Raw genomic sequence first — 15,222 nt, 5'->3', positions numbered from 1 at the left:
TACCCTCTTTAGATTATAACACACAGTCATGCCAAAGTACGGGAGGTCAGCTGGGAGCTTAACCTCTTTTTAAACAGACTTTCAATCAGTTACACTGTTTGGACCCCAACTTCATCCCACTTTCAAAAGTATCTGATTTACCACTTCTGGAGTCTTTTGTGAGCTCTTCAGAGCTAGTTGAGTTCTTTCTGGAAATTTCCCACTGCCGTCTTAAGAGTTTACCTTTCTTTTTGGTCTGAGAAATCAAAAGATATCCTTATATGAAATAAGTAATTTAACTCCATAATTGTTATGAAAATTGATTTTATAATATAAAAACTCTCCCTCAATCTTCAGGCCCAGATGGTTTCACTGGCAAATTCTACCAAGCATTTAGAGGAGAATTTACACCAATTCCATAAAGTTTCTTCCAGAAAACAGAAGAGAAGGAATATTTCCCAATTCATTTTATGAATCTGCTATGACTTTGATACCAAACCATACAAAGACTATAAAAAGAAGAAAACAACAAACCAATATATCTCATGAACATAGAAGTAAAAATTAATGATAAAATCTTGTCAAAAGTACTAAGAAATATATAAGAGGAATTACACACCATAACCAAATGGGGTTTATTACAGGGATGTAAGGCTCTTTTCGTATTTGAAAGTCAATCAATATAATCCAGCCAATTAATAGGCTAAGGAAGTAAAACTGTATAGGAGCTTATCAACTGATACAGAAAAAATATTTGACAGAGTCACCAATTCATGATGAGGAACTCTCAGAAAAATAGAAACAGATATCAACTTGAGAAAAAATTTAAAAACCTTTAACTAATATTGTTTATTTTAATTGACAGTGAAAGACTGAATACTTTCCCCCTAAGGTATAGAATAAGGCAAGGGTGTCTGTCTCACCACTCTTACTCATAGGAGAAGAAAAAAGTGTCTTTGTTTGCAGATGACATTTTTGTCTATGTAGAAAATCCCAAGGAATCTACAAGATAAGTTCTAAAACTAAAAAGTGAGTTCAGCAAGGTCCTGGATACAAAATAAAAATATAGACATCAGATGTATTCCTCTTACTAGTGATGACCACATGGATAACAAAATTTACAAAAATTACGGGCGATGGCTCACGCCTGTAATTCCAGCACTTTGGGAGGCCGAGGCAGGTGGATCACGAGGTCAAGAGATTGAGACCAACCAGGCCAACATGGTGAAACCCTGTCTCTACTAAAAAATACAAAAACTAGCTGGGCATGGTGGTGTGCTCCTGTAGTCCCAGCTACCTGGGAGGCTGAGGCAGTAGAATTGCTTGAACGTGGGAGGCGGAGGTTGCAGTGAGCCGAGATTGCGCCACTGCACTCCAGCCTGGCATCTTGTGACAGAGCAAGACTCTGTCTCCAAAAAAAAAAAAAAAAAAAAACAAAACACAATGCCATTTATCACTCAAAAAAATTAAATACTAAGGTGTAAATTTAACAGAACATGTATAGGACTTGTATGCCTAATACTGCAAAAAGTGCTGATGAAAGAAATTTTTTTAAAGATTTAAGTAAATGGAGAGATATGCTGTGTTCATGGATTGGGAGACTCAACATGGTCAAAATATCAATTAACCCCCAATTCATTTGTAGGTTTAACCCAATTTCTCTTAAAAATTTCAACAATATTTTTTGGTAAATATAAATGAAGTTATTATAAAATTTATATGGAAAGCCATAGGCCCTGAAATAGCCAAAATGTGTTGGAAAAAAATAAGGGAAAGGGGTAGAGGCAGATCATGAAATGAGACTCTCCAGTGATTTCCTCACCACTGAGAACATTAATTTCAACAACTGTTTCCCACACATGAAAATACCTTTGCCAGAGCTAAGGAAACCAGGTGAGACTCACAGCACCTGGTTGCAGCACAATAATAAGAAAAGAAAAGCTTTGAAGAGTGAGTAGGAAGGAGAGTTTTACATTATCTATGTCATATCACTCTAACCTCAAGAAGCCCAGCACTGAAGCCTGGGATCATTGCTATTAAGTTGTTATTAGCTTAACATAATCTGTTATAACTGTAAGATATTTTATGTAAGCCTCATTGTAAACACAAAGCAAAAGCCTATGGGAGATACACAAAAATAACAATGCAAGGAATCAAAATATACCACTAGAGAAAAGTACTCAACCACAAAAGAAGGCAGCAAGAATGGAAGAAAGGAACAAAGGATCTACAAAACAACTAGAAAACAATGTTTAAAATGACAATAGTAAGTCGTTTTCTATCAACAATGACCTTAAATAGATTAAGTTCTCCAATCAAAAGACATACAGTGGCTGAATAGATTAAAATAAACAAGACCCAGCTATACGCTTCCTATAGGACACTCACTTCATCTGAAGGACACACACTTAGACTGAAAGTGAAGGGATGGAAAGTGATACTCCATGAAAACGGAAACCAAAAGAGAGCAAAGGTAGCCATACTTTTTTCAGATAAAACCAACTTTTGGTCAAATTTTTAAAAAAGAGTTAGGCAAGAAAAAGAAAAGGCATCCAAATAGGAAAGAAAAGTGTTAAATTGTCCCTCTTTGCAAATGACAATGATCTTGTATATAGAAAACCTTAAAGACTCCACTAAAAAAACTGTTAGAACTAATTAAAAAACTTAGTAAAGTTGTAGGATACAAAATCAACTTAAAAAACCAGTAGCATTTCTATACACTAATAGTAAACTATCTGAAAAGTAAAGCAACCTGATTGACAGTAGCTACAAAAACCCTAATAAAATACCTAGGAATGCATTTAGCAAAGGAGGTGAAAGAGCTCTACCATGAAAACTGTAAAACACAGATGAAAGAAATTAAGACACAAATAAATGGAACAATATTCCACATTCATAGATTGGAAAAATTAATATTAAAATGTTGATGCTACCTAAAATAATCTATGTAATCTTTATTCAATGTAATCTTTTTTTTTTTTTTTTGAGACGGAGTTTCGCTCTTGTTACCCAGGCTGGAGTGCAATGGTGCGATCTCGGCTCACCGCAACCCCCGCCTCCTGGGTTCAGGCAATTCTCCTGCCTCAGCCTCCTGAGTAGCTGGGATTACAGGCACGTGCCACCATGCCCAGCTACTTTTTTGTATTTTTAATAGAGATGGGGTTTCACCATGTTGACCAGATTGGTCTCGATCTCTTGACCTCGTGATCCACCCACCTTGGCCTTCCAAAGTGCTGGGCTTACAGGCTTGAGCCACCATGCCCGGCCTATTCAATGTAATGTTTATCAAAATCCCAATGACATTCTTCACAGAAATAGAAAAAAAAATCCTAAAATTTGTATGGAACCATGGAAGACCCCAAATAACTTAAGTAATCTTGATCAAAAAGAACAAATCTGAAGACATTATACTACCTGACTTCAGAGTATGCTACAAAGCTGTAGTAAGCAAAACAGAATGGTAATGGCATCAAAAGAGACAAGTTGTCCAATGGAACAAAAAAGAGAGCTATTTTTTATAAAGGTGTCAAGAACACAGAGGGGGAAAAGACAGTCTCTTTAATAAATGGTGTTGGGAAAAGTAGATATCCACCTGAAGAAGAATGAAATTAGACCTCTCTATTTCATACCATATAGGAAAATCAACTAAAAATGGATTCAATATTAAAATGTAAGAAGCTTAACATCTAGAAGAAACAAAGGAGAGAAACTCCATGACATTTGTCTGGGAAATGATTATTTCACACATGACCCTCCAAAGCACAGAAAAATATGGACAAATGGGATTACGTCAAACCAAAATGCTTCTGTACAACAAAGGAAACAATAACAGAGTCAAGGGATAACCTACAGAATGGGAGAAAGCATTTGCAAGCTATGCATCTGCCGTGGGGTTAATATCCAAAATATATGACAAATGAAACTCAGTAGCAAGAAAAAAATAACCTGATTTACAAATGGACATAGGACCTAAATAGACATTTCTTAAATGATATATAATGGCCAAAAGATAGAGGAAAAAATGCTCAACATCAGTAATTATCAGGGAAATACAACCTCAATTACAATGAGATATTATTTCACACCTGTTAGGATGTCTATTATCAAAAAGACAAAAGACAACAAGCATTGGCAAGGATGCAGAGAAAAGGGAACCTTTGCACCCTGTTGGCAAGAATGTAAACTGCTACAGCTGCTATGAAAAACAGTATAGACGTTCCTTAAGTTATTAAAAATAGAGGTAACAGCTGGGCACAGTGGCTCATGCCTGTAATCCCAGCACTTTGGGAGGCTGAGGCGGATGGATCAGCTGAGGTCAGGAGTTCAAGATCAGCCTGGCCAACATGGCAAAACCCCATCCTTACTAAAAATACAAAAATTAGCCGGGTGTGGTGGTGCATGCCTGTAACCCCAGCTACTCAGGAGGCTGAGGCAGGAGAATCACTTGAACCTGGGAGGCAGAGGTTGCAGTGAGCCAAGATTGTGCTACTGCATACCAGTCTGGGCAACAGAGTGAGACTGTCCCCCCCCAAAAAAGAAAGAGATGATCCAGCAGTCTCACTAATGGATATATATCCAAAGGAAATGAAATGAAGATGTTGAAGAGTTTCCATGTTTATGCTTCCATGTTTGTTGCAGTGTATTCACAACAGCCAAGGTATGGCAACAACTAAGTATCCATCAGTGAATGAATGGACAAAGAAAATGGTATATATACATAGTACAATACTCTTCAGCCATGAAAAATGAAGAAAATCCTATTATTTGTGACAAACTGGATGAACATGGAAGACAGTATTTTAAGTGGTGTAAGTTAGGCACAGGAAGGCAAAGACCACATAACCTCACTCATATGTAGAAAATAAAAAAGTTGACCTCATAGAAAAAGAGAGTAGAAAGGCAGTTGCCAGGGGTTAGGGAGGCTGAGGAGAGGAGTTGCGAAGATGTTGGTGGAAGGATACAAAATTTCAGTTAGGTAAGAGGATTAAGTCTAACAAATCTGTAGTGCAACAGTGTCGTTGCAGTTAATCACAATATATTATTGAAAAATGCTGAGAGTGGATGTTAAGTATTATCACCACAAAAATGATACCTCTGTGAGATAATGGCTTGTTAATTAGTTTGATTTAGTTGTTCTGCAACGTATAGATACTTTAAAACATCATTCTGTACACGAGGAATACGTATGTATTATCTGTTGGTGTTTTGTTGTTGTTGTTTGAGGTGAAGTCTCGCTTTGTTGCCCAGGCTGGAGTGCAGTGGCGCAATCTCTCTGCTCACTGCAACCTGCACCTCCCAGGTTCAGGTGATTCTCCTGCCTCTGCCTCCCGAGTAGCTGGGATTACAGGTGCTGGCCACCACGCCTGGCTAATTTTTGTATTTTTAGTAGAGACGGGGTTTCACCATGTTGGACAGACTGGTCTTGAACTGCTGAATTCAAGTGATCTGCCTGCCTTGGCCTCCCAAAGTGCTGGGATTATGGGTGTGTATCTGTTGATTTTTAAAAGCTATTTTAAAAGAATATAGTGGGAGGAATCAGCTTACTTAGTATCAAGACATATTATATGGCTGCAGTAATGAGAACAGTGGTATTGGCAGAGGAATAAACAAATGAGATTAACAGGAGAAAATATTTGAAAATCACCTAACAAACTAGTATCTCTGTTAAGAACTCTTAAATGTCAACAATTAAAAATCAAACAATCTAATTAGAAAATGAACAAAGGACATGAGTGGATGTTTTACCCAAGAGAATACACAGATGGAAAATAAGCACATAAAAATATGTTCAACACTACTGGCTATTAAGGAAATGCAAATTAAAACTACAGTAAGATATCATTACCTACCTATCAGAATAGCTTTTTAAAAGTTCACAACATGAAATACTGGCAAGGATGCACAACCTACTCATACATAGGTTGTGAGAATGTAAAATGATATAGCCATTCTGGAAAATAGGCAGTTTCTTTTAAAAAGTAAACATGCAACTACCATGCAACTCAGCAATTGCATTCCTGGGCACTTTTCTCAGATAAAGGAAGACTAAGGTTCACAATAAAACCTGTGCATGGATGTTTATACCAGCTTTACTCACAGTGGCCAAAAGGTGGAAACAACCCCCCAGTGCCCTTTAGTTTGTGAATAATTAAACAAAATGATGTTACATCTATACCAGGGAATGCTGCACAGCAGTAAAAGGAAACAAACCATTGGTAAATACAACAATCTGGATGAATCACCAGAGAATTATAATGAAGTTATAAAAAATTTCAATCTCCGAAGCTTACATACTATATGATTTCACTTATGTAATATTCTTGAAATGACAAAAATTATAGAAATGGAGAATAGTATTTGCTAGGTGTTAGGAAGATGATAGAGTGGGAGGGGAGGAGATGCAGCTATAAAAGGCAAGTTGCAGGATCCTTATGATGATAGAAATGTTCTGTACATGTATTTATATCAATCTCCTAGTTGTATTCTTGTGCTAGAGTTTTACAAGATGTTACCATTGAGGGATCCATGGAATCTCTTTTTACTATTTTCCTACAAATGCATGTGATTTAAAATTATTTTATATTTATTATATATATTTTTGAGACAAGTCTTGCTCTGTAGCCCAGGCTGGAGTGCAGTGGCATTATCTCAGCTCACTACAACCTCTGCCACCCAGGTTCAAGCAATTCTCCCACTTCAGCCACCTGTACCTGAGACTACAGGCACACACCACCACACCCAGCTAATTTTTTGTACTTTTAGTAGAGATGGGGTCTCACCAAGTTGTCCAGGCTGGCCTTGAACTCCTGACCTCAAGTGATCCACCCGCCTTCTCCTCCCAAAGTGCTGGGATTACAGGTGTGAGCCACCACACCCAGCCGATTTACAGTTATTTTAAATAGAAGATTTAATTTAATTACAAAAAAACAAAACAAAACTAGAAATGCCAGGCAAAATAGGACATACATTAAAACAACAAGAAAAAACACTAAAGTTGAATCTACAAGACATTAAGAGAAGTCCATGGGGCCAAAAAGCAAAGAGGAAACTGAATGCCAAACTAGTAAGTGCGTAACTGATTCTGTGCAGAACTGCAACCCTAAGATAAAAACAAGACCCTTGAGATCCAGACACCTAATAAACAGAACTAGGGGGGAAAAGTCCACACACCAGAACAGGGAATTTAAATATCTTAGTCTTAATCCCATATGAAAAAAAAATTCCATGTTGGAACAGTGGATCTGTTCTCCCAAAATTTGGAAGTGCATATATATTGGCTTAAACTTATTATATGTGAAATGAGACTGGGCGTGGTGACTCACACCTGTAATCCCATATATCCTAAATGATCATGGAAACATTTAGGTGGGAAATTAATATAGAAAGTGATCTTGTCACCTGTGATATCCTTGAAGTTATAGCAGCAATGAAAGATCTGAGAGTCAGGCCACCAACCAGCTGCATAGAATTAATAGAACTCTGCTTATGACAAACTTGCAATCCTAAAATACGCAACACACAAGGAGATACTTAACAGGAGTAAGCACCAGATAATCTTTATGGGAAAATGTTACCATATTCTCCTTAACATTATGTGTGAGATAAGAAGGCCCACTGTCGTTGTTCATATTCATTATTGTATTTGAGGTCCTCGTCAGTGTAGTAAGGCTAGAAAAAAAATTAAATGGAAGGATTAGAAAAAAATAGAATAACTATCACTATTCAGAGACTATTAAATTATGCAGATAGAAAAATTCAGGACTACTTATACATAAAATAGTAAAACTAATAAAATAATTCATTAAAGATTACTGGAAACAATGCACAAATAACTGCTCTTACACAGTAGCAAAAACTTGAAAGCAAAATTTCAAAAGGTACTACTAACAAAATATATGATTTGTTGTAATAAATTCAATAAAAAATGTGTAAGACCTCTATGGAATATTTAGAAGCTTACCTAAATAAAAGAAAAAATATAATATGTTCATAGATAAGAAATCTCAACATCATAAACATGCCAGTTTTTTCTATGTTATTCTATTAGCATAATTTCAGTTCTAAGTATCATATAGAAGTGCAAAGAAATGAAAATAATTTTGGGGAAAAGGGGCTGGGCATGGTGGCTCACCTGTAATCCCAGACTTTGGGAGGCCAAGATGGGTGGATCACGAGGTCAGGAGTTCGAGACCAGCCTGACCAACATGGTGAAACTCCGTCTCTGCTAAAAACACAAAAATTAGCCAGGCATGGTGGTGCACACCTGTAATCCCAGCTACTCAGGAGACTGAGGCAGTAGAATTGGTTGAAACTGAGAGGCACAGTGAGCCAAGATTGTGCCACTGCACTCCAGCCTGGGTGACAGAGCGAGACTCCATCTCAAAACAATAATAATAATTATTATTATTTTGAAAACAAAATAATGGACTTGCCCAGACGATTGTTTCATTTAACTATAGTAATAGCATAGGCAGGAATAGCAAATGCAGCAAAATTGAGAGCCCAGAAACAAATATGCATATGTGGAAGTTTAGTATATATTGAAACTGACCCTGTAAATCAGTACTGAAAGAGGGACGTTCATTACATGGTGCTCATATATGGTTATCAATAGTCAAAGGAAAATATCAGAACATATCAATTCATGTAATGAATAAATTCCAAATGCATTAATCTCTATTTATAAAAAGCAATGTTTGGAAATATTTAGAAAGAAATACAGAAGAATATCTTTGTGATTTCTGGATAGTGAAATATTCCCTAAGATACAAAAAGTTTGTGTTACAAAGGAAAATATAGATAAATGCAAGCACAATAAAAATATACATCTGTATCACAAAAATACAAACCTTAAGTAAAGTCAAGCCATAGAGTGGGAGAAAATCTTGACAATGAATATAACCAGTAGAGGACTAGTATTTGAAATTTTTAAGTAACTTCTACTTAACAATAAAATAGAAGCAAAAGAGCCTGGTAGAAAAGTGGGCAAAGGCTATGAACAGGCAATTCACAGAAGGTGAATCTGTATAGTAAAAAAAAAAAAAAAAGAAAATAATTTCACTAACAACTGCAAAAGCATATGAAATGAGACTGGGCATGGTGGCTCACACCTGTAATCCCAGGACTTTGGGAGGCTGCGGTGGGAGGATCACTTGAGGTCAGGCGTTCGAGACCAGCATGATAAATCCACATTTCTAAAAATACCAAAATTATCCTGGAGTGCTGGCACATGCCTACAATCCCAGCTACTTGGAAGGCTGAGCTACAAGAGTCACTTGAGCCCAGGAGGTGGAGGTTGCAGTGAGCCAAGATTGTACTACTGCACACCAGCCTGGGTCATGGAGACTCTATCTCCCCCCAAAAGAAAAGAAAAAGATATGAAATGAGATATTTCACATTCTTCATATTGGGGAAAAATTAAAAAGTTTTAAAATGTCAACTCTTAACTTAGATGTATAAAAATAAGAAACTTCCTGTACCTGTAACGAGGGTGAAAATTGGTTTGTCCGTGTTAGAGAGCAATTTGTCAATATCTGGAAATAGTGATGCTATAAACACCCACAACAGAACAACCCCACTCAGGTATATATCCCAGAGAAATATACAAATATGCCTTACATGACAGTATAAGATTGCTCATTGCAGAGCTGTGGATGCAGTTTAAAATTTGAAACCAACTTCCAAATGAAGATTTGGAACAAAATCTTCATCAACATTTAGGAAAATTGATCAATGAAGAGTAAAGAGAATTGATAAATAAATTTTGGTATATTTATAACTGAGATTCTTACAGATCTCAAAGTGAATGAATTAGAATTACAGAATTATATCTGTTAACATGGACATTCTCAAAAACAGTTTTCAGAGAAAGAAAAAAAATCAAACTGCAGAAGGTTTTTTGTACAATATGATTCCATGTACTCAGTTCCCGCTCCCATTTCTGATGTGGTATTTGTTTAACTTTTTCATTTCTTAGGACTAATATATCATTCTTTAGTCTGTTTCTATACAAACCTTAGCCTACATTCTGAAATTTGCTTTTAGGCCTGAGAATTTCCAAATTTGCCTGCTCCTGGAGCTTATGTAATTTAAACAGTTATCTGAGGGTAGAAAATATCCTAAATCAAATGCGTATATATGTGTTTGTAAACATATGTGCATAAATTGAGAGAATAATGTGTTCTGTGGGGGTTCAGAAGTAAGGTAAGTACATGGCATTACATGTGCTCTCCCAGCTTGGTTCCTGGCATGGGGTCAAGCCTGTGGCACGCCCACTTTTTCCATGTCTAAGAAACAGGGACAGCAACATCACTTTTTGCCTATAATGAAATTAGATTAATTTGAAAGCTTGGTAGCAAGTTCTTTAATAATTCACTCATTCCTGCTCCCCACATTTTAGGCAGCTGCAAACCTTAATCATTTCTGGCCCATTCCCATGTTAAGAACTTTCACTGTCTTTTTGGAAGTACTCTGAGATTTTTAAGAAGGAAACCTACTTCCCTTGGAATGCTTATCAGGTCTCTTTATCCTTGAACTGCCTTAGAGACTTATTGAGTCTTCATAAATATTGAATGCTTGTGGTCAGTTTTTCTTGGAAGAGGAATATGGAGGTGATTACACATGAAACCAAACTGAAAGCCATCCCAAAGCTTTAGAAAGCATTTCAGTGCCTTCTCTTTTATCAGTGTGCTCCTTCAGATTCATGATTTAGGGCATTCATGATTTAGGAAAATAGCAAATGTAGCTATTTTGCTCATATATTTCTTCTGGATAAAGTTATTTCAGAATTTGATTACTTTAAACAGTCAGTTCTTTTGCACTGCAAACCATATGCCAGCCAGAATGTCTCTTTCTTTTGCAGAAGTGTGTAATTTGATATTCTAGTTAAGTGCCAATCATGGGAAACACAGCTTTAAGTTAACTACTATTTTAAAAATTAATATATTTTTATTCTTCAAAACACATACTTCTCAGTCTTTATGACACCAGTATTTGAGTCAATATATCATCAAATGAATATAATAAATTATAGTGCTGTGAACTCCAGGGAAATATTATTAATGTTTTTAATATATCCTCATGTGGAATCAACATATGTTTTTTATATATTCATAAATTTATGACTTCAAAACTCTTTAGTTTCAGGGTGTTATGAATGTTGTAATGGATAGAAAATACATAATTGTGAAATGATGCTTGAATTTTCAAATACTCCTGATAACCATTAGCTCTTGCATATACTAATTACAATGAAATTAAAAACTTGCAAGTAATATTTCTGCAGTTTAGATGCTTTGGCTCAAAGGAATTATTCCAGAATAAGCTGGCAGGCTCCTGCTTGGGGAATTAGGATTCCAATGTCCTTAACTTTAAAATAACTTGCATTTCATTTTATGCCTGTTTCATAAAGTAGTCATTCATTTTCATACTAAATTGTAACCAAAGCAAGCCACATCAATAGAGGCCAGTCACTGGGTTTACTGTGTATTAGGTTGGACAAAGTAAAATAGAATGTTAAAAATGATAGCCAGGTGGTTGGGTTTAAAAAGAAAAACCTTGCTACTGACTTATAAAGGAAATTGAAAAGTAATCTCCCTGAATCTTTATATCCATATCCTGGTACATAGTAGGCTCACCATAAGACATTGTTGAAGGAAGAATGAGTCCAGAATGGTGCATTATGTTTTGAAAATTCACGACATAAAGTGCTCTCTTTTTCATATCAACATGCTGCAATTGTAGTGGGATTTGTAGTAGAGATGTATATACTTTTTTGGCTTACATTTTCAGGCTCAACACTCAAGATGCAAGTTAGTGACTCCTGGAAAGTCAACTTAAAATTAGGGTATAGCGGGTGACAAGGGAGTGTAGACCATAACTATACCCATGGTCTACACTGAAGGCCTGAGACACAGCCATGAGATACCTTTGATATATTCTTTCCTTACCTTTTAGTTTTAAGTTTCTTTTTACAACAACTTTTAAAAAATATAAATAGCTAAAATTAGGCAACTACTAAAAGTGCATCTGAAAAATTATTTCTGAAATTTTTTTAAAGAAGATGCCATTTGTATAAGTTTCAACCATTTTTGTATTCCAGTATTCCCATCAATTCAAATTTTTTAAAACCTGTGTCTCTCTAATTTGCTTGTTCCCTTGAAATTAGCATCAAAAGCTTTTTAGAGCTTCAAGTCAGCATGGTACAAAAAGCTTTTTGATGATCACTTCCCTGATCAATTTTCCTCAACTGGGGTCTTTCCAAAAATGAGCAGAGTAATTGCAATTGCTCCTTTACTTTTCCTATTATTTATTTTCTTGTTTTGTTCATACATAAAAAGCAAAACAAAGTAAGTCATGTAAGTGAACGACCTTTTCCATAGGCACAGCTTTTGTTTCCCAGTAGAATGGAGTCATTTCCCCTTGACCAAGAGAAAGATTTATCCACCCGAATACATTTTTTTCTACCAGCCTCCCAGTTTGGTGCTGCTTGGATATTTAAAATTTGATGTACTCTTATCAAGATTTTAATAAATATAAGAATAAAATACCTGTGACAAAATTTTTAAAACGTAAATATGCAGTGTTACAAAATATTAAGACACAGTCAATCCATTGTGATAATCTGTGAAGATGTCCTGAACCACAAATCAGAAGACACATCTACCTAGATACGATTTAACTACAAGTTAGGTAATGCTTTTGGAGGCAGCTATAATGCTGTTCTTTTCACTCCAAAATGTCCTTCTCCCAAAGCCTTCTAAATCTAATTAGTGATTGTACCACCTCAAAAACACAAGATATGAGGAGACAAGGAATACAAGTTGCAGCTGGAACAGAAAGCCGGTGACGCCCTCTTTGATCCGTTAGTGTTAGGACAGAGTGTAGCACTTGTATGGTTAACTGCTGTCCTAAGCATTTAAGATGAAATGGAAATGGAGGAGGGAGAGTTTGAGGGAAAACTACAAAAGAAAGAGTGGAAGTTAGTATTGAAAGTGTACCAGACACAATAAAATACAAAATAACCACTACAGAAAATTAGTAGTATGGAGGAATATCTGTGGCAGATTTCTTATAAGCACAAGAAAAGGTCAACAAAATGAGATATATATAAGAGAAAATCATAGATGGATCAATGAAGAGACAATAGATGCAGAGAGAGGGAGCTCCAACCTCAGAATTATAAGCATTTATGAAACAAGAGCAGTAATCAAAATCATAGTCTGAGAGTAATCAGCAGCATTGTAAATAAAGACCTTGAGTACTCCATTCAAAAAGGCTCAACGTTTTCTGTAAAGACTGATGAAACACATGACTTGGATACAACCTGATTATAACTTAACTTTCATGTCAAATACTAACAAAAAAAAGAACTGTAAGCTTTCGGGCAGAAACATAAAGCACATGAGGAAAATAATAAAAATCAGATTTCTCCTCTGCAAGTCTAAATATCAGAGGTCAACGAAGTATGTTTACAGCTTTGAGGAAATAGTATCATGTATGAAGTAATAACATATCAAGCAGCATTGCCTTTCCTGTATGAAAAGCAAAGGTTTAATCACATGCCAGCCATATATCCAACCAATAAGTAATATTTAGCCCAGAGTTAAAAACTCATACGTGAAACATTCATATTATGAAAGGACTGGGATTTGTCTTACGCTTCTAAATATGCATTGTATCTATGGACAGAAATGAAAATCTAAAAATGTTTACCAAATAATTTTTATGTTATAGAAAAAAGAGTGGACTCAGAAATCCCAACTCTAGGTATTTACACAAGAGAAATGAAAAACTTTGTTAACATAAAACCTGTATATGAATGTTTATAGCACTTTTTCATACTTACCCAAAACTGAAAACAACTCAAATATCTAGCTGGTGAATGAATAAGCAAACGGTTGTATGTAGATGCAGTAGAATACCACTCAGCAATTTAAAAGGTGCGAACTATAGATACATGCAACCACAAGAATGATTTTCAAATATATTATGCTAAAAAGAGTCAGTCTCAAAAAGCTACATATGGTGTGATTCCATTTATGTGATATTTTGGAAAAGACAAATTATAGGGGCAGAAATCAGTGGCTGCCAGGAGCTGAGGGTAGAGGAAGAGGGTGACTGTACAGGGGAACCTGAGAGTATTTCTGGGGTGAAGGGCTGTTCCAAATATTGGTTGTGGTAGTGGTTACGCAACTGTATGAGTTTGTCAAAACTCTTAAGTTGTATACATCCCAAAGTCCACTTTTAAGGAGGGAAAAAGAGAAGCAATGAAATCACAAAAGGTAATATTGACATAGCAATGTGAACATAGTTAAACACTGAACCACATACTTAAAAGTGGTTAGGAAGGTAAATATTATGTGTATTTTGTCACAATTTAAAAATTTTTAAATTTAAAGCTACAAAAATAATATTCATATAATGGACTATTAAGTAATTAAAATAATTTTTCCAAAGAATATCAATGAAATGAGAAAATGCTTATAATGTTGGATTAAAACAAAAACTAGGAAGAATTAACAGTATGATTTTTAATCCTGTAAATGGCAGAAACCAAGGAAGATTAAATTACAAAATAATAAAGTTCTTGGTGACAGGATTTTGAATGACTGTCCATTTCTATACTTCTTGGCACATTACTGGTTTCCACTTATTCCTTTTGTAATCAAGAAAAATAGAAGCATCAGAAAGTACATGCAGTGAGTGTTACATTGCTGACTCTATCAGTCATTTCATATAGGCTCATATTTAATCCTTGTAGCAAAAAAAAAAAAAAAGACCTCCTATCCACTTTAAAATTATTTTTATTCCCATAGAAATAAATATTTTAGTAACAATTGAAATAGCATCTATTGACTTTTTGTTTGTTTGTTTTTATTTTTTTTAATTGCATTTTACGTTTTGGGGTACATGTGAAGAATATGCAAGATTGTTGCATAGGTACACACGTGGCAGTGTGATTTGCTGCCTTCCTCCCCTTCACCTATATCTATTGACTTTTAAATCAAAATGATTATTTAAGCCTGCATTTAGCTTTCCTTGTTCCAAATTTGCCATTGAATTGATCAGGAAAACGTAAAAGGAAAAATATGTAACCCCATTGAAAAATTGGAAATAATGCCATGAATAGATCAGATATCTTTAAGGAGTTTATGTAAAATATAGACAAACAAGCACTGGACTGAGGAAAGTACCTATTGGATGGAATTCCAATCTCCCAAAGGAAAAGTCCACCTGGAAAAT

General features: G+C 35.5%; 1 protein-coding gene across 3 annotated transcripts in view; it reads left to right on the top strand.

Moving 5' to 3' along the window:
- ADAMTSL3 (ADAMTS like 3) overlaps positions 1-15,222 on the top strand; it is a 335,335-nt gene that overhangs the window by 119,393 nt on the left and 200,720 nt on the right. The gene's annotated exons all lie outside the window — the stretch shown is intronic.

This window comes from Saimiri boliviensis, chromosome 5 (assembly GCF_048565385.1).
Source record: "Saimiri boliviensis isolate mSaiBol1 chromosome 5, mSaiBol1.pri, whole genome shotgun sequence".
In the NCBI taxonomy this organism is placed as follows: domain Eukaryota; kingdom Metazoa; phylum Chordata; class Mammalia; order Primates; family Cebidae; genus Saimiri; species Saimiri boliviensis.
The sequence above is the reverse complement of the archived record's forward strand: the minus strand, read 5'-3'. Positions and strand labels throughout refer to the sequence as shown.